At 43.4% G+C, this 19,605-nt stretch overlaps 1 long non-coding RNA gene across 1 annotated transcript; it reads right to left on the minus strand.

The window, feature by feature from the left end:
- Positions 1 to 10,433: 10,433 nt before the first annotated feature.
- Positions 10,434 to 18,513, minus strand: LOC142732157 (uncharacterized). Its single transcript, XR_012879374.1, has 4 exons — positions 18,432 to 18,513; positions 11,959 to 12,089; positions 11,248 to 11,365; positions 10,434 to 10,686 (listed from the first exon to the last, which is right to left on the minus strand). It is a non-coding gene; the product is annotated as an uncharacterized LOC142732157 (long non-coding RNA).
- Between the last annotated feature and the right edge of the window lie 1,092 nt (positions 18,514 to 19,605).

The raw sequence follows: 19,605 nt of genomic DNA on the forward strand, positions 1-19,605 counted from the left end.
CGCTGTCACCACATTATAAGTGGTCTATCTTGTACATGATGTGATTGGCCACTTGGTCATATAGTAAAACACGCCCAGTTGTCCATTGAGAGACTCATTAGCATAAAGCTAATATAGGTCATAACTCCGTCAAAAATGATCGTTTTTCTAAATAAAAAAACACTGCTGTGATCCACATTACAGCGCCGATCACATCACGTACAATATAGGCCACTTATAACGTGGTGACAGAGCCTCTTTAAGCTCTTTATTTCGGCCTTTCTTCTTGGAGGTTCTCAATTCTCACAAATGAAGGGGTTGTCCAGGTTTTGAGGAAAAATACCAGAGACTGGCGGGAGACCACAGGGTCATCGGCGCTGGAGCAGCGGGGAATTTCCAGGGGACTATGGGCTTTTTTTTATTTTACCATACACGCAGCTGTCCAATTTTTTGGGGTGCATATAAATGTCAGTCATGAGGTGTCGTAAAGAAGAGAAACGTCACAAGTCATTTATTATGTACAATGTTCCTCATGACACTAATAATAAATCCCTCTGTCTGTAATGTATTGTATCTTGATGTAGTGTATATTGGTTTGTCACGTCTATGTTATGAGTAAAGTATTTTTATATATTTAAGTATCTGCGAGGGTTGTATGTTACTCCTGTGGTGTGTGAAGGACTGGAGTGTGTGCACATTGTGAACAATACAAAGTAAGCGGACTATATGAGAAACAAAGGTAACGGACTGCCATCGTGTCAGACGAGCGAGGACACATCGGCACCAGAGGCTACAGTTGATTCTGCAGCAGCATCGGCGTTAGCAGGTAAGTAGCTACATCGACTTACCTGCAAACGCCGATGCTGCTGCAGAATCAACTGAAGCCTCTGGTGCCGATGTGTCCTCGCTCGTCTGACACGATGCAGGACCTGTGAGTGACGTCACAGCGTGATCTGGCAGAAGCTGGGCGTTGTGAAGAGAAGTGGATGATACTTCTCGTCAGAACGCCCAGCTAGTAAAAGTATTAAAAACGCCCCGATGTACGCACATAATACACGCCCACTTGGACTTTTACTGTAAACACGCCCACTTGGACTTTTGCAAGCCTCATTTGCATAACTACAAAAATGGTCATAACTTGGCCAAAAATGCTTGTTTTTTAAAAATAAAACGTTACTGTAATCTACATTGCAGCGCCGATCTGCTGCAATAGCAGATAGGGGCTGCAAAATCTGGTGACAGAGCCTCTTTAAATCTCGTTCTCCAGGCTATGATAAGTCCACCATTTGAACCAATAGACTCTTATCTCCTTGAAAATGCTGACCCACAAAATGACATTCTTGTTAGCCATTACATCAGCCCGTAGAGTGAGTGAGATTCAGGCCCTCTCTGCCTTCCCTCCACATACCCTACTGTTAGATGATAGTCATCTTAAAAACCTTACCAGGATTTCTTCCTAAAGTGGTCTCTCCCTTTCATTTAGACCAAGAAATTGTTCTTCCCTCCTTTTGTGATTCCCCAAAAAATCAGAGGGAACTACAGTTTAACTGCCTAGACGTAAGAAGATGCCTAGTCCAGTACCTAAAGATTACCCAGGATCTAAGATCCTCAGAAAATTTGTTTGTCCAGTTTCAGGGTCATAAGAAGGGTTCGGTAGCCAGTAGAGCCACTATAGCGAGGTGGATTAAGCAGGCCATACAATTAGCCTACATAAATCAGAAGCTCAAACCCCCAGAGTTTTTCGGAGCTCACTCCACCAGGGCTGTGTCCACTTCGTGGGCAGAGAGAGCAGAGGCATCTCTAGATCAGATATGCAAGGCTGCTACATGGAATTGTCCTCACATCTTTTTCAAGCACTACCGATTACAACTGCATACAGCCTCTGACTTGGCCTTTGGTAGAAAGGTGCTACAAGCGGTGGTCCCACCCTAAAAATACTGATTTCTATTTTACATCTCCAGGGGTGCTGTCATAGGTGAAAGGGTAAAAGATTGATTACTTACTGGTAATCGGTTTTTCAAGAACCCATGACAGCACCCCGCTGTTACCCTCCCTATTGTTTGTAGCAGATGAGGCCTCATAAGGTAGATCGCTAACCTAAATTCAAAGGGATTCTTTGTAAATATTGTATATATAAACGTGTGAGGGAATTTCACTAGGGTGGTGCAAAAAAAAAGACAACAATAGAAACTAAACTATTTCTCATCCTGAGTTCTTTCTAAAGACTGGGGACTGGGTGTGTGGAGAGGTGTGTCCCTTTTTATATCCTCAGGTTTCCTGTCCAGCGGATGGGAAGTCTCTCCAGGGGTGCTGTCATAGGTTCTTGAAAAACCGATTACCGGTAAGTAATCAATCTTTTTCCACCTCCATTTTCGTCAGAGGAAGAGGGGGAGTTATGCTCCTCTAATATCTCCTCTTCACTAGAAGAATTAGAAACCCCTAGGCCCTGTCTTGCCTTACCAGACGAGGTGCTAGGAAGGTCATGTTTCTTTCTAAGGAAATTCCTAACCTCTGTTTGCACCATATATTTGATGCTTGCGGCAAGGCTGGTGGCTTCTTCTACGAGGATCTTATCAGAAACGTTTATGCCAGTTATGTTTAGATAAGAGGCTGCTAGCTTCCTACAACACATAGCACATTCTCTGTTGCGAGTCTTGTCCAACTTTCTCCTGGGACCCTCTCTGACCTAAGAAACATGTAATATACAAGGAAGCACAAAATTTATAAAAAGGTATTTGTCCTACCATGCTTCCCAGAAGATCCCATGCCATTTAAAGTACAGGACTGGAGGATCTTGCTGGGTCTGATCGCTCAGGTCGTTCGGCGCGTCCTGCTTCTTCTCTTGGGGCTTTCATACTAGTTGTTTGGTTGGAGAAGGAGCCATCTTGGCTCAGGCCTAACCCCTCTAAGCGCTGTGGCCCTTACCGATTGATTAAACGAAGCGGCAGAAGGGCTCGGGTGCGCGATGTGCCGCTTTGTTTCTGATCGGCATACCTCCAAGCAGAGTATGGTCTTAATAGAGAGTCTTGAGTCCACTGTGCTATTGATTCCTCCAAAAAAGGAAGCCTTACGGAATGGAGACAAACTGAAACCATTTGCAACGGATTCAGCTGCTTAGTTCTAGAGATTGGTGGGTCGGTGCCCGGACCCCACAAATCCAAACTTCTGACATGTCACTATGACATGTCAGAAATTTGTCAAACGTTTAGCTACACTGTAAGATCGTGGATTACAGTTTCAAAGGTGGATTTCCAGGCCCTATAATTCTCAGTACGGTCGTCAAACTTCGAGAGACTGGTGTTTATTAACTCACTGCCTATCATATATCTGGCAAAGTCAGACATTTCTGATCTCCCACTCCTTGTTGCTGGCTTAAATTGTGGTGCCCATGGGGCGTGCAAGTTCTCCGGCTGAGATGTATCAGGACAAAATGATGTAGCGTAAGGGTTAAGATGTGGTTTAGTCTCTGGGAGACATGCTGGCTTGATGCTGGAAGTTACCTTGTCATTGGTAGGTGGCAACATCTGTTGCTGGATGAGCCCATCCGTGTTGTAGATTGGAAGTAGCGCTGGTATGTGCAATTTAGAAGTTTCTGTTTTGAGAGTTATATCAATGTGGCTAGCGTGAGGTATAGGCGATGAATGCTTTAGCGCATAATCAGTAGTTCGATCTGCTAGGTCTTCCAATTCTCCTGGAATTAAGCGGTTCAGATCAGTATCTTGGCCTAATGCTTGTTCAAAGACTTTGTTTGGCTAAGGCAGCTGCTTCTTCCTTTTTCATTTGGAGAATTTTTAACCCCTTCCCGCTTTGGCCACTTTTGACCTTCCTGAAATAGCCTAATTTTTCAAATCTGACAAGTTTCACTTTGTGGTAATAACTTCGGAATGCTTTTACCTATCCAAGCGATTCTGAAATTTTCTCGTGACACATTGGACTTTAAGATAGTGGTAAAATTTGGTCTATACATTCCGTATTTAATTGTGAAAAACACCCACATTTCCCGAAAAATTTCAAAAATGAGCATTTTTATTAATTTAAATGTATCTGCTTGTAAGACAGTCAGTTATACCACAAAAAATTGTTGGTAGTTAACATCCCCCATATGTCTACTTTAGATTGGCATCGTTTTTTTTAACATCCTTTTATTTTTCTAGGACGTTACACAGCTTAGAACTTTTGCTGCAATTTCTCATATTTTCAAGAAAATTTCAAAAGGCTATTTTTACAGGGACCATTTCAGTTGTGAAGTGGTTTTGAGGGGCCTACACAATGCAAACCCCCACAAGTCACTATTTTAAAAACTGCACCCCTCGAAGTATTCAAAACCGTGTTTAGAAAGTTTATCAACCCTTTAGACGTTTCACAGGAATTAAAGCAAAGTAGAGGTGAAATTTACAAATGTCATATTTTTTTTTGTTGCAGAAATTCATCTTTAATCCTTTTTTTTTGTAACTCAGAAGGTTTTACCAGATAACTGCAACTCAATATTTATTGCCCAAATTCTGCAGTTTTAGGAAATATCCCACATGTGGCCCTAGTGTGCTACTGGACTGAAGCACAGGCGTCCGAATCAAAGGAGCACCTAGTGGATTTTGGGGCCTCCTTTTTATAAAAAAATATTTTAGGTACCACGTCAAGTTTGCAGGGCTCTTGCAGTGCCAAAACAGTGGAAACGCCCCACAAGTGACCCTATTTTGGAAACTACACACTTTGAGGAAATTATCTAGGGGTATAGTGAGCATTTTGACCTCACAGGTTTTTTTGCAGAAATTATTGGAAGTAGGGCGTGAAAATTAAAATGAACATTTATTCAAAGAAAATGTAGGTTTTGCTAATTTTTTCTCATTTCTACGAGAACTAAAGGGGAAAAAGCACCACAACATTTGTAAAGCAATTTCTCCCGAGTAAAACAATACCCCACATGTGTCATAAACCGCTGTTTGGACACACAACGGCTCAGAAGCGCCATTTGACTTTTGGAACTAGGATTTAGCTGGATATGTGTGTGGACGCAATGTTGCTTTTGGTATAATAAAGGGGTTAATGAAGCATGAAATTACTAATTTATGGATGTTTGGTACTCTTTGAAGCAATCCTTGATACACAGGCCTGGTTTTTCGGGGCAGGTTTACAGTGGTAAATAGTGTCTTTTCTAATTCCCATTTTGGAACACACTGCACCTTTATTGTGTCCGTCCCTTCTTTGCAATTTAGGGCACTTCATTGGGGAAATGTTGCCCTGGTACAATACGTGGACCATCGCTACCAGCAGATGTGCTTGGTTCCCAAATAGATAAAATTACAAGATAAGAATTTTTTTTAAAAAAAGAAAAGGAAAAAAGAAATAAAATAGAATTTACTGTATGATTGTCAGTTAAAAAAAAAACAACTAAACGTTCGTCAGTAACTGACGCTACCTATTACTAAAGAAAACCATGTAGACTAACTAATGTGCTACAGTAAAACTAGGCTCTAAAAAATTACTGGACGAACGTCCGTTAAAAAAAAACGGAATGTCTGATAGTAACTATTACTAAAAAACTTGTAGTCTACTAAAACTGCAGAAAAAAATTGCTAGATATATCTATCTAGATCTAAAACGAAATTAACGTTTCTAACGCTGGCGTATGCTACCCTAACGCCCTACCTACTAGCTACACCTAACTACTATTATTTTTTACATTTTATAGTGTATTCGAAAAAAAAAAAACCTGCGCAAAAAATTGAGCACAGGTGCTGATCAGTGATGGTAATCACTGATCAGCGCTCAGTGGGCAAAGGACTCGGACAGGGAGGGGGTGGAGTGGGTAAGGGGGGGATTGGGACAAGGAAAGGGCAAAAAAAAAAAAAAAAGACTGATGGTTATCAGACAACCGCTCTGCACGCTGCCTCAAACTGGAATGGCGGCGTGTTAAAAACACCCGCCGGTGCTCTGATTGGTCGGTCATTACAGACCGACCAATCAGAGCGCTCCTAGAGGTAGCATCACTGCCACCTCCATAGGTGACATTGGTGGTGATGGGTGTTGTGTTAGACAGTGGTGATTGATGCTGTCCATCTGTGAACTGTGACTCCAGGGCAGTTTTAACAAAAATGCCTGGTATTGGCTGGTCAGAATTGACTGACCAATAGCAGCGATCGCCAATGCAGGGGGGCCGAAACGGCACCCTGGGCGAGTAGTAGAGATGGCCTGCTGTCAGGGACAGCAGTCATCTTTACTTTGTCACAGTGCACTTAGCACCAATGACCGTTTCCCGTTGCGCAGTACCTATACGACGCTTTGCGGGAAGCACCTCCCGACAGCGCCATATATATACGGCGGATGTCGGGAAGGGGTTAATTGGGCTTCTGTCTCTGCCTCTATCTGTGCCATTTTTTCCCTTCTGCTTCCTTCTTAGAAATTCCTTTGCCAACGCTAGCTTCTTCTGCATTTGCACGGATTTCTATTAGCTTGTCACTTAGTCTCATTCCAGGTGGTCAACATTATCTGGAAGAGTTTGGTTGACGTTGATTGATGTGACCTAACCTCTTGCAAGTGTGCGATGCGGAGTTCTGCCTTCTCTTTGGCGTCTTTCGAAAAGCATCCCTTTTTTTGGAGTAGAGAGCTAGCTCTGCTGAGGCTTTATAAATATCAGTTACTCAGGAATGTGATCTACTTTGCAGACAATCGCTGGCAGCAAGCATAGGCGGTAGCTAACCGATTCAATGCTGCGTTTAACTGTGCGGTGTCATTGTTAAAGCGTGGAAGTGTGGCTATGTAGCGTTCAGCTCTTTCCCATAAGTCATCTAGGTTGTTGCAGAACTAGTCACTGGTTGCCTCATAGTTCTCTCTAATCTTTTGTGTTGGTTTGATCACGCATTTAGATTGTACTTCAATAAGCATGGACTCTGCTTCCTGTACATCTGAATTGTCAGAAACATGGTGCATTTGCTTTGGTTCAGCGACCAGAATCCAAAGCTTTTTGTAGACATGTTATGTCTTTGCTTAGAAAAGTACTTTCCCTCTAAGATAGACTTGCAGCTTAGCTTACAGGTGACAAACTGTGGATAACGAAAAATCATGACCACATACACTTCCTAAGATAGCGGATGGCTCTAACCTTGCTTGCGGACTATGCGTATACATGCAGACGCTGTAGACTTAGGTTTCCTTTGACTATTCTACCACCGATGCACGTGAGAGAAGCCTCTAAGTGTGCGTGGCAATCTCTTGTACAAGCAATGGAAGATGGTGAACTCGCTATACTCATTACCTTAGCGACACCAGTTGCATGTAGAAACCCAGTGAGGGAGGGAAATACATACTTCCCCTTAAGGCTTCATGCCCACTTCAGTCTTTTTCTTCAGGGTGCTGGCCGTTTTTCAGATGGCTAGCACACTGACCCATTCATTTCAATGGGGCCATGCACACTTCAGGTTTTTTGACGGTCCTGTTGCTCCCTTCCGACAAAAGTAGAGCATGTCCTACTTTGGTCCGAGAGTCTGTGACCGTGAGGTCCATGCAAGCCAATGGGGCCATCAAAAAATCGGAAGGCATCCGTGTGTGTGCAGAGGTACACATACAGACAGATACTGCACTAATAGGCAGCCACTTCTCTCTGTCAGCACTGATCGAGAGAATACGTTGTCTTGGTGACGCGTCCCTCTACTGACATCCAGTCCGACCTCCCTGGATGACGCGGTCTGAAACGTCATCTCAGGAGGCCGGACTTGAGGAAGAAACACGCAAGCAGGGAGTTCTGGGTAAGTAGTAACTTTTTTTTTGTTGCAGGTTTTTTTAATGAACCATTAATCTATATTGTGAGCGCCGCTAATGGCATTCCCTGTCCAGCGGTAGTCCCTGTCCAGGGTGCTGAAAGAGTTAAAGGGCTGCACTGATCGGCAATAACTCTTTCAGCACCCTGGACAGTGAGTACCGTTGGACAGGCAGTAGCATGTGCGGCACTCACAATATTGTGTTCATAGTGTGAACGGGTTTCAGTTTCTGAGAGGAAACTGTACACGGTACACGGAAGTGTACACGGAGTACACACGGGAAGCACACTGTTCCAATCACAGATAAACGAATCCGTGAAAAACGGCCGTGAAAACTGTGATGGAAGTGTGCATGAGGCCCAACAGCTATCACGTACTAGTACGTGACATGTCATTAAGGGGTTAATGTGTTTTAAACCTAACTCAAGAATGACAGATGCACCTTTCACAAGAGCAATCTAAACTGGTATATGAAATATGGATCAGGTTATATGGGCATGTTTTTGGGCTCAAGTATTCAGTAACAACCCTCCACCTTTTACCAGTATGTGCCAATTTGTGCATTGACTTTGCAGTATAGGATTCATATATATTGTAAACACAATTGGAGGAACTTAGAGAATCTGTCACCATGGTGTTCTGCTGTCCTATCTGAGGCAGCATAAAGTGGTGTCAGACACTGATTCCAGCGGTCCATCACTTAGGGTATGTTCACACGCTTAACAAAAAGCGGCTGAAAATACGGAGCTGTTCAAGGGAAAACAGCTCCTGAATTTCAGCAGTTTTTTGAGCAACTGGCGTTTTTGCAGCGGTTTTTCTATTGAGTCAATGAAAAACGGCTCAAATAGTGACATGCACTTAACGCGGCCGATTTTAAAAATTGCCATGTAAAAACCGCCCTGTAGGAACAGAACGCCGTTTTTTCCATTGAAATCAATGGGAAGATGTTTGGAGGCATTTAGCCCCGTATTTTTAGCAGTTTGGGGGGGTTTACGGCCAGAAAAACGGCTGAAAATAGCCTGTGTGAACATACCCTTACCTTGTAGTGTTCAGTCGTCTTCATAAAATCAGTTTTCTACTGCAGCGTGAGCCGAGAACGTCCTGGGCTCGTGCTCAGGAGTCTGATATTCATGAGTTGCAGCTAGCTCCGCCCACCCACCACTGATTAGCAGCTTTGGCAGAAAGCGGTCAACCAGCGGCCGGTGGGTGGGGGATAGACTCAGCCCATGAATACGAGCTGCGGAAGTAGTTTATTTTAACAAAAACTACCGAACACTCAAAAGTGAGTGATCGTGTTTGAATCAGGTTACGCGGACATCAGATAGGGCAGCATAAACCGAGTCACAGATTCCCTTTAAGACTAGGGTTTCATACACCAGTCTTAATAAATAAGGTACGTCTCACTCCAGCACACTTTGATTAAGATCTCTTAATAAATTCTTCCTAACTCTGTCCATCCGTGCGCCAGGAAGTCAAATTTACGCCATCTGGAGTAGACTTGCCCTTCATTTATGCCAATCCATGGCACAAATTATGATGAATTTGACCTGCAGCGGTGGACTTGCCTGCTTCCACTATGTCCCTCCAACTTTTTTTCCTTTTTCACCTCTCGCTATTTTTCTGAAATGTTTGTACAAATAAGGCGTGCAACAAAATTAAAGTTTTTTTTTTCCCCGCCACAATTCTGGTGCAGACATTAATAAATTCCCCCCATGGTATTCATACTATAACATATATGTTGTGTATGTTACATAATAATGAAATACCATGACATCTGTGCTGCTCCTTTATACCTTATTCAGACGAACATTGAAATAGTCCGTGTGACAGCCGTTCTTTTAACTGACCGCATGAAAGGTCCTTGAAAAAAATAGAACATGTCCTATTTTTGTCAGTTCTCAGAGATCCCTCAATAGACTCAAGTCGTGTAGTTCAAGCTCTGAATTATTCCCGGAAGTCCTGTAGCTTTTCTAATATGGAGGACGTGACTGAGAACTTTCTTCCTGTGCTGTTCGTGTCGGCGTGTTGACAAGTGCATGACCACAAGGGGCTGTCACATTGCTTATTACTGGAGTCCACAAGCAGAGCGTCCGCTAACGCTTTGCTCTGGACTCCAGAACTGCTCCCGACATTTGGTCAATGACTTCAGGGGTTTGCGGTCGCTGGAGTTCCCAAGCAGAGCAGAAGCTGATGCTCTGAAACTCTAGCGATAGGAAACAATTCACAAGGTTTGAACTGCACGATTTAGTAGAGTTATAATTTAAAGTACATTAGTAAGGGACTTCTTTTCACATATATATTAACGCAATGCAATTTTTGGTCCCCAGATAACCCGTTATTTTCATCCCTGAATCATATATGGTGTTTATGGAGTCCATTAGTTGCAGTGTAGGTGACGCATGTAAAAGACCACGCGTATTATCTGTACAAGCGGCTTCAAAAACTAAAAATATAAAAATAAAACTTGACTACTGCTAGGTATACGGGCACCCTTAAATATTATTATTTTAAAATGTTATTTAAAGGAAAAATTATATTACACATTGATGAAAAGTTAAATGATGCAGTCCTAGTTTTGCTGCCCTACTGCTATATCTAAATACACTGACCAAAGCAGAGAGTTTCATTAGTATCCAGGACCAGGGGAGATTCCTCTGGCAGGAACATTAAAAAGACCACAAAATGTTTTTTTTAAATAAGGTAAAAGCAATTTTTATTTATTTAGTAATAGAAATGTGGAACAAATGTTTTTCAAAATCACTTAAAGCTATGTAAATAAAGTGTAGCTTCGATTTGAAATCTACATTTTTACTATTAAGGGTTAACATGGCTCAATTGTAGAAATTCGGAATCGGGTGCCACCAGGTCTCCATGTTGTCTGCGTTCTTCATACTGCAAATGGTGGATTACTACACAGCATAGCAGAAGTGGAGGTTTTCCCAGTCGGTGAAATCTAGAAAAGAAAGTTTAATCATCAATTCATTTAACCTCTTATTTTCCATATAATGGACACTACTCCGTGACAACTAAAGACAAGTTTTGCAGGAATCATCCACTGATTTGCAGCTGAAGACATATCTGTACTCTCCACCTTTGTATAAAGACTTGCTCATCCATTAAGGTGAATAGTTAAACCATACCCATCCTTATTCAAACCACATCTCCACTATATACTAACAAACTTGCCTCGTCCTCATCTTCTAGCTGCCTGTAGTTCCCTTACAAATCCAGAACTGAGAAAACTATTTGATAGCTGTAAAGTAAGCCACTATAACGGGCTGCAATATACTATTACCCTGCTCATCTCAAATATTAAGATAAGCGCCACCTATTAACAATCTACCAGCAATCCCCTCACAACCACTCCAATAACACAGAAAGGGCCATCCATAATGCGGGGTTATGGACCATTATACCTTTTAAGTGATCATGAATAGGCAGTTTGGGTACCAGCTTTGGATTGCCATTCTAAACTAATGTCAGGGACATAAGACAAATGAAAACTAATACATACCATCTTGTTGCGGCTTGATGCCCTGGTGATGATTCAACGACTAGCATATAGCAGGGCAACGGTGGGTGGTTGTTCAGAGTCCTTCTGAGGTCCATACCAGAGAATCAACGTTTCATGCCTGCAAGACAGAAAATAATCTTAATAAAACATGATATTTTCTAAGCTTCAAATGCCAACCTCTGTATAGAAAACAACTGGTTAGGACCACGGCACTACATACATTTACAGGCATTACAGCAACAGGGATCACACTGGTTACTATAGTTATTTTAGCTATTATCACATGGTGTTATACTGATAACCCCCCAATTATCAATACAACAAATCATGCTCAAAGTCGCCACTATCCTGCCGGGACTGGAGATTAGAAAGTGGAGCCCTAAGAAGGGGCCACAGCCAGAACGTTATCCTGGATGAGTGTAGGGAATGCAGTAATATACTGCAACAATAATAACTCGCTCGAGGGTGGACTATAGTTATTTTAGCTATTTTCACACGGTGTTATACTGATAACCCCCCAATTATCAATACAACAAATCATGCTCAAAGTCGCCACTATCCTGCCGGGACTGGGGATGGGCTTACAATGTCACCATGGAATTACATGGTGCATTGCCGTTTTACTATAACGGATGATAAATCTATTTTGTAGGTTATTAATCTAGAAATGATAATGTCTATAGACTTCATAAAATAAAGGGAGAGACCTACTATCTGAAAGCAGCTCCTTCCAGATGGGCCAGTGAACCAATGACTGAACGTTGTAGAAACGTGGAAGTCGGATGTTTTGACACTTTCTTAAATAACGGATGTTCAGCATCAGAAGTCTGTTAATGTTCCTGCTAAAAGAAAGAAACAGGACGTTAAAAAAACCTATTATGCATTTTACGTTTAAAGAAACTCCCAATAATAGCTATTGAGCCCCCCCCCTCCTGTTTGTACACACCAAGCACTTCATCCACTAATACTTTCAGCCTCCCGCTGTGACTAAGTGAATCCTGCAGCTTTTGCTGTGTGGATCAGAAGTCAGACATTCCATTCAATCCCATGAGTCTCCATGCGATTCTCAAAGGAATGAATGGAAAAACGGACATCTGGTCCACACAGCAGATGCTGCAGGATTTGCTTAGTCAAAGGGGGTCACACGGTCCGACAGACTTAATAGATTTATAAATACAGTATCATGTAAGGCTAAATTCACAATATCCTCGTATAATCCGTTACTCTGATCTGTAAAACGGATACAAACGGATTGTAATCAGTTTGCATCCATTAGGGCCTGTTCACATCAGCGTTCGCTTTCCATTCCGGGGTTCCGTCTGAGGTTTCCGTCGTGTCAACCCCGTAATGGAAAGTGAAACTGAAACCACAGCTTCTGTTTCCATCACCATTGCTAATGGGTCGTCACCATTCCGGCAGGTTTCCGGTTTTCCGACGGAATCAATAGCGCAGTCGACTCCGCTATTGATTCCGTCGTTAAAAAGGAAACCGGCCAGAATGGTGACGAACGGAAACCATTAGCGATGTTTCCGTCACCATTGACATCAATGGTGACGGAAACGGAAGCTGTGGTTTCAGTTTCACTTTCCGTTGCGGGGTTCACCCGACGGAAATCTCCGACGGAACCCCGGAACGGAAAGCCAACGCTGATGTGAACAGGCCCTTATTGTGATTTCAATGGTATTTTTTAACTGATCCGTTTTTAGATCAGAAGAAGGATAAAAACGGATCAGAGTAATGGATTATACAACGCAAGTGTGAACTTAGCCTAAGAAATTGCATTTACAAACGGGAACACACACATCACAGCAGTCTTGTTGCTCCAAGAAACCATGTTAACTAAAATGAAAGCTGCGCTCTGGTTGCTGTGGGTAACCAGATCCATTTTTCTGTGAGGGTTTATTTAGATGGTAGTTACATTTCTTTTTACCACGAAACAGCCGCAAAAGGTAAAATAACAGCATTTCGGCGAAGTTTCGTGGCAACTGCGGTATAACACGGTCTAAACAAACATTTACACGGTTGATAAATAAATCCATGCTAATACACTGGATTTCCTACACGTAAAGGCCATGTACACTAAGAAATCAAGAAGGATTTTACAACAACTATTAAATTGACTTATTTTTTTCAAGATTTTCAAGATACGGCTTCTATGTATTCTGTATATATAGAAATGGAATATTCCTTCAAAGCCGATTCCATCAGGTCAGGAGCAGCTTTCAGCCCAGCCATCAGTTTAGCTGACCTGATGGAATCGGCTTTGACGGAATACAGTATCTACGTACACAGGATACAAAGAAGCCGTCTCCTAAATACAAAAAAAAATGTCATATCAATTTAAAAGTTGTTGCAAATCACAAAATATTATAAAAAAAACAAAAACGCTTCGAAGGTTGCAGATTGCCTAAAAACACAAAGATCAAAACTGCATCTGCAAACCATATCGGCCATGTTCACCCAGGGTGGCTACGCTGCGTAAAAGTATACAGCGTAACTCCTGCGGGGTCCAAGGCAAATTCCACCAAATCGCTGCTGCGGAAAACAGCAGGTAAAACAAACCAAAAAAACCTTAATTACTCTGGTCTCTGTAGTCATGGCGACGCATCCCTGTTGTCCAGCCTCCTGGGATGAAAATTCATGCATCAATCACATGGGATGAAACGTCATGTCAGGAGGCCGGCCTGGACGGAGATGTGGGAAAAGCCCAGGCACAACCATAGAACGGGATCTACAGGCCGAATTACCCACCATTGCACTTCTATTGACATTGGACATTGTGGAAGCCTCAGAAAGATGGGACATGTCCTATCCTGCTTTTTACGGACCGTGCTCCCATACTTTGCCGAAAATGCGGGTAGCTGTCCATGGCCCCCAGCTGCCGGCCGTGCCCGTAATCGCATACCATGATTACGGGCACAGTCGCGTGCATGAGGCCTGAGTCGAAACTTTTTTTTCCTATGTGATTTTTGCAGTGGAATTGTGGCTTTTCCGCAGCAAAAACAGCAACATTCCCTTTGAAACCTATGTATGAGGAAAGCCCGCAACCAAAAACACTGTGAATCAGCAACATAAAGCGACACGCGGCTTAAAAGCACGCAACGCAGGTTCATTTATGAGCTTGTTTTCTGCACATTTTTACGCAGTGTGTGGATGAGATTTGTTCATACTGTATTATGCTGCAGATTTTCAGCAATGAAATAAGTTGTGGAAAACCTGCAGTATTTATGCTACGTGTGAACATACACTAAGGCTACAGCACACGTGGCGTATTTTGATCCGAAAAATTTGCACCAAAGCTCAGGAAATTTGCAGATAAAAGGCCTTGTTCACATCTGACTTGGGGTCCCGTTCTGACAGAGCTTTCCGTATTAACGGGACTCTGAACCGACACAGACGGTACCCAGAGGCTTCCATTTCCATCCCCATTGACGGATCTGTCGCCATTGAAATCAATGGTGATGGAAACGGAAACCTCTGGGTTCCGTCTGTGTCGGTTCAGGGTCCCGTTCTGACGGAAAGCTCCGACGGAACATCAGAACGGGAACCCAACGCAGATGTGAAAGAGGCCGGAGCCGCACCTAACCGCACGCTTTTCGATGCATTTTTAAGTTTTGATGCATAAATCTGTGCGTTTTCATGCTGCGGGTTTTGGAGGAGTTTTTCCTCAGAACTAGGCAGATACAATTCGCAAGCAGAAACGCAAGATAAATTGACATGCGGTGGATTTTAAAATACGGATTGCAGGTCAATTTCTGTGCAGAAAAAAACGGCAGCGTGTACATGAGATTTCTTGAACTCTTCTACACCTCGCTGTTACTGTATTACGCTGCGGTTCTGCCGCACACAAAATGCATCATGTGCATTAAGCCTAAGGGTATGTCCACGCTTAACAAAATACGGAGCGGTTTTCAAGCGAAAAGCGCTCCTGATTTTCAGCCGTTTTTTAAACAACTTGCGTTTTTTGCGGAGTCAATGAAAAACAGCATCGCAAGAAGTGACATGAACTTTTTTACGAGGCGTTTTTTTTACGCGCCGTTATTTGAAAATGAGGCGTAAAATAACGCCCCGTCGGAACAGAACGCCATATTTCCCATTTAATTCCAATGGGCTGATGTTTGTAGCCGTTCCGCTTCTGATTTTTCAGCCGTTTTTGGGATGTTTAGGCTGTGTTCACACACACTATTTACGGACGTAATTCTGGCATTTTAGCCCCGAATTACGTCCGAAAATGCGGCTCAATAGCATCGGCAAACATCTGCCCATTCATTTGAATGGGTCTTACGATGTTCTGTGCCGACGGTCATTTTTTTTACACCCCGCTGTCAAAAGGCGGGGCGTAAAAAAACGGCCGCGTCAAAGTAGTGCCTGTCACTTCTTCAGACGTAAATGGAGCCGTTTTCCATTGACTCCATGGAAAAACAGCTCCATTTACGTCCGTAATGGACGCAGCGAAAAGCTCCTCAACATGCCTCAAAATTACGGAGCTTTTTTCTCGTAAAAACAGCCCCGTAATTTCAGCCGTAATGGACGCTGCCGTGTGAACATACACTTACAGCCCGAAAAACGGCTTAAAATAGCTTAGCTCAACCACATGTGTTCTGCGCACACACACACACACACACGCACACACACATACACACACATGCACACACACACACACGCACACACACGCACTATTAAGAAGGCTGAAAATAAACTTTGTAATAAAATTATTAAAGGCTATGTACATCTTAAAAACAAAAAAAAATCTAATTGTGTTTGGTGCAAATTTCCAATGACTTTTTCTTAAAGGAACATTTTTTTTTTTTATATCAGTTTTATGTTAGGGTTTTATTAAAAACGTTTATATTTATTTGTGTGTTTGTGTGTTACTTTTTTCTATTTTTACACTTTTTCTTCCCTATGGGGGCTGCCATTTTTTTTTCCATTTCTGTATGTGTCGATTAACGACACATACAGACATGGAATACGGCAGCTCCAGTCCCATAGGGACTGCGAACGGGGCCCGTTCCATCCACTTTGGTGTACGCCGTGTGGGTGGGAACGGCGCATGCGCCGCTCCCACACAGTCCGATTTGAAATGCGCGGCGTCCGGGCGCCATTTTCCTGTGGACCGGAAGTCGCGGCCGGGCAGTAAGATTACTACTTCCGGTCGCGGCTTCCGGACTTGTGCACATGGAGCAGCGGCAGCAGACGGAGCGGACGGACCGGAGGGAGCGGCGGCGACTGGAGCAGGTAAGTGATTTCTACGTATGTTCGTGTTTCAGTGTGTTTTACTAGTGTATGTAAACCTTCTACACTGTGTGTTAGCTCAAAAAATGGCGACACACAGTGTAGGAGGTTAGACCGTTCAAACCCCTCGTTTCTCCCGGCACTAGCCAGGATAAAGGAGGGGGGGATTCTGAGAGCTCACTAGAGCGAGGGATTTTTTCCCAATTTTGCAGCATAAAGCAATGTGGTTGCTTTACCACATGCAATGCTGCAATTTTGGGAAGTGCTCCATCTAGTGACCAGTGCTGGGAAATATTATAAATTGAATCCAATTTATAATATTTCCTGACTCGTGAAAAAAATAAAAAAAATTAGAACAATGTTTAATCACCTACACACTAATTGTTTAACTAAAAAAAAAAAAAACATGTTTTGCTGGCAACACATTCCCTTTAAGTGATTTTTAATTTCTCAGATATAGCTGCTTTGCATCCTGTATACAGAGCAGCTGTATTCTGCGCTGAGACTTGAATCCGTCAGGTCAGCGAGGCGGACGGGTTCAGTGTCAGTGGGTCCTGCTCAATCTAAAAAAACAATTATTATTTTTTAATAAATTAGAACTTTTCACCAATCACACCGATACGGTTTAAAAAAATAAATAAATATACGTTTTCAAAAGGTGTACATCGGCTTTAAAGATAACCCATGCATGTGCAGCACAGATCCTGGGGCACTTCACTTTTTTATTTTCTCCTGTTATTTAGATATCGGTGCCGTTATATTTGGCGCCAGATATTTAAATAACCCCCTGAACTGTCAATGGGGCATGTAATTGGCGGCTTTTTAAAAAAGGGAGGCGATTTCAGGCGTTTTTCGCCACTGTTTCCGAAATGGTTTACAAGCACAAAAAAAAACAAAACAAAAAAACCCCCTGTGTGAACAGGGCCTTAATAAAAACGCCACATTTTGATCCCGAACCTCAGGGTTATCCAGTTCTGGCAGGTAACATGGCCAATACAGTACAGGATTTGGACTCATTACAGAAGAACCACCACGTGACTGCTTTGTAAACAAGAGACAGCGCGGCATAGACAGTTCACAAGGTAAAGCTTAGTTTGCCGTGTTAGAACCTGGAGAGGTTTCACCACAAACAAATTAGGGTATGTTCACACGAGGGCGTCCGTTACGGCTGAAATTACGGGGATGTTTCAGCCTGAAAACATCCCCGTAATTTCAGCCGTAACGGCATGTGCAGGCGCTTGAACGCCGCGTCAATTACGGCCGTAATTGGCGCTGCTATTCATTGGAGTCAATGAATAACGGCTCCAATTACGGCCAAAGAAGTGACAGGTCACTTCTTTGACGCGGGCGTCTTTTTACGCGCCGTCATTTGACAGCGGCGCGTAAATACACGCCTCGTGTGAACAGACAAACGTCTGCCCATTGCTTTCAATGGGCAGATGTTTGTCAGCGCTATTGAGGCGCTATTTTCAGACGTAATTCGGGGCAAAAACGCCCGATTTACGTCCGTAAATAGGCCGTGTGAACATACCTTTACTCTGTTTTGCTACGATCGCAGCAAATCCTTGTAGTTTTGCAACGAATTGACGAAAATCTGGGCAGAATAGCGCGATCGCTGCAAAAAAAAAACCCCGCGATTTTCGTCAATTCGCGGCAAAATGGCGCGGTTTTCCCGCGATCGCGCGGGGAGAGGAGGGGAGGGGACAACTTAATTTTGACCGCAACTTGAACGCCCCTATTGCTGTTACAAAATACTGTATTCCTAGCTGTGCCATCATAAACCTTACACAATATAAAAGTATAAATGCAAATATGGCAGCACGTAACAGCAGCACTGTGTGCACGTGGAGCGGCATTATACAGATACAATTCTCATTACAAGGCGCTATTCACAAGGGTCACTTTTCAGAACGGCTTCTAGTTCGTCTAGTCTAAGGCTTCGTACACACCTGGTCTCAGCTTCCACAAAGAAACGACAACCAGCGAGTCCATAAAGCAGCTGTATTTAACATGAGATGGCCACACCCCCTCTCAAACCGGAATTACAGCACCCTTTCAATGCTGAACAAATTTTTAGCGTTTTTTTTGCAGGAGGAAAAGTCTGCCTCAAAATTCCGTTTGGGATTTTGAGGCAGATTTTGACCTTCCTGCACGGCGTTTGCCACGTTTTTCGCTCGCGCACATTGAGTGCTACGGGCAAAAAACTCCTGGGAGGTCAATGGGAGGTCAGAGGCGTCACCGCGCGAAGATTGGGCATGTCCCTTCTTTCTCCCGCGAGGAGGTTTTACCGCTCGCGGGAGAAAACCGCCCGCTCCTCTCATTGAAATCAATGGGAGGCATTTTCGGCCAGTTTTTGCGGAGGTGTTTTCGCGCCAAAAAGCTCGTCAAAATACTCCATGTGAACAGGGCCTTAAACTCATGCATTACGTGAGGATTTGTTGCGCGTAATCCACAGTGTTAATTAAGTAAATGAGATTTCAAGTAATATTATCTGCACATTGTGAAATTTTACCGCACGTAAATTGACCTGCGGTGCGTATTTTAAAATCTGCAGCATGTCAATTGATCTTGTGTTTCCGCCTGCGAATTGTATCTGACAAATTTATTAGAAACATCGCCCCAAAAATCTGCAGCATTAGGGTATGTTCACACGACAGCTTCCGTTACGGCTGAAATTACGGAGCTGTTTTCAGGACCACAATTTCAGACGTAATGGCAAGTGCAGGCGCTTTTCGCTGCGTCCATTACGGACGTAATTGGAGCTGTTTTTCTATGGAGTCAATGGAAAACGGCTCCAATTACGTCTCAAGAGGTGACGGGCGCTTCTTTGACGTGGGCGTCTTTTTTACACGCCGTCTTTTGACATGAAGTGATCAAGGGGGGTTCCGATGCTTGTCGTGGCAATCGGAGGTCAGACAATGACCTCCGGGTTGCCATGTACGGAAGACTCGGAGGAGCAGCCTCCTGCCGGTCCTCCGAGGCTTCCTGTCAGTGTGACTGTCACGTCACAATGACAGTTAGAGTACATTACACTACATTACACTACGTGCAGTGCCGCACCTGCCATGAGGCACCACCTACCCGAACGGGGGGGGGGGCGGCATTTTCAGCCCGGGACGAACT

Source organism: Rhinoderma darwinii, unplaced genomic scaffold, assembly GCF_050947455.1.
Source record: "Rhinoderma darwinii isolate aRhiDar2 unplaced genomic scaffold, aRhiDar2.hap1 Scaffold_89, whole genome shotgun sequence".
Lineage (NCBI taxonomy): Eukaryota > Metazoa > Chordata > Amphibia > Anura > Rhinodermatidae > Rhinoderma > Rhinoderma darwinii.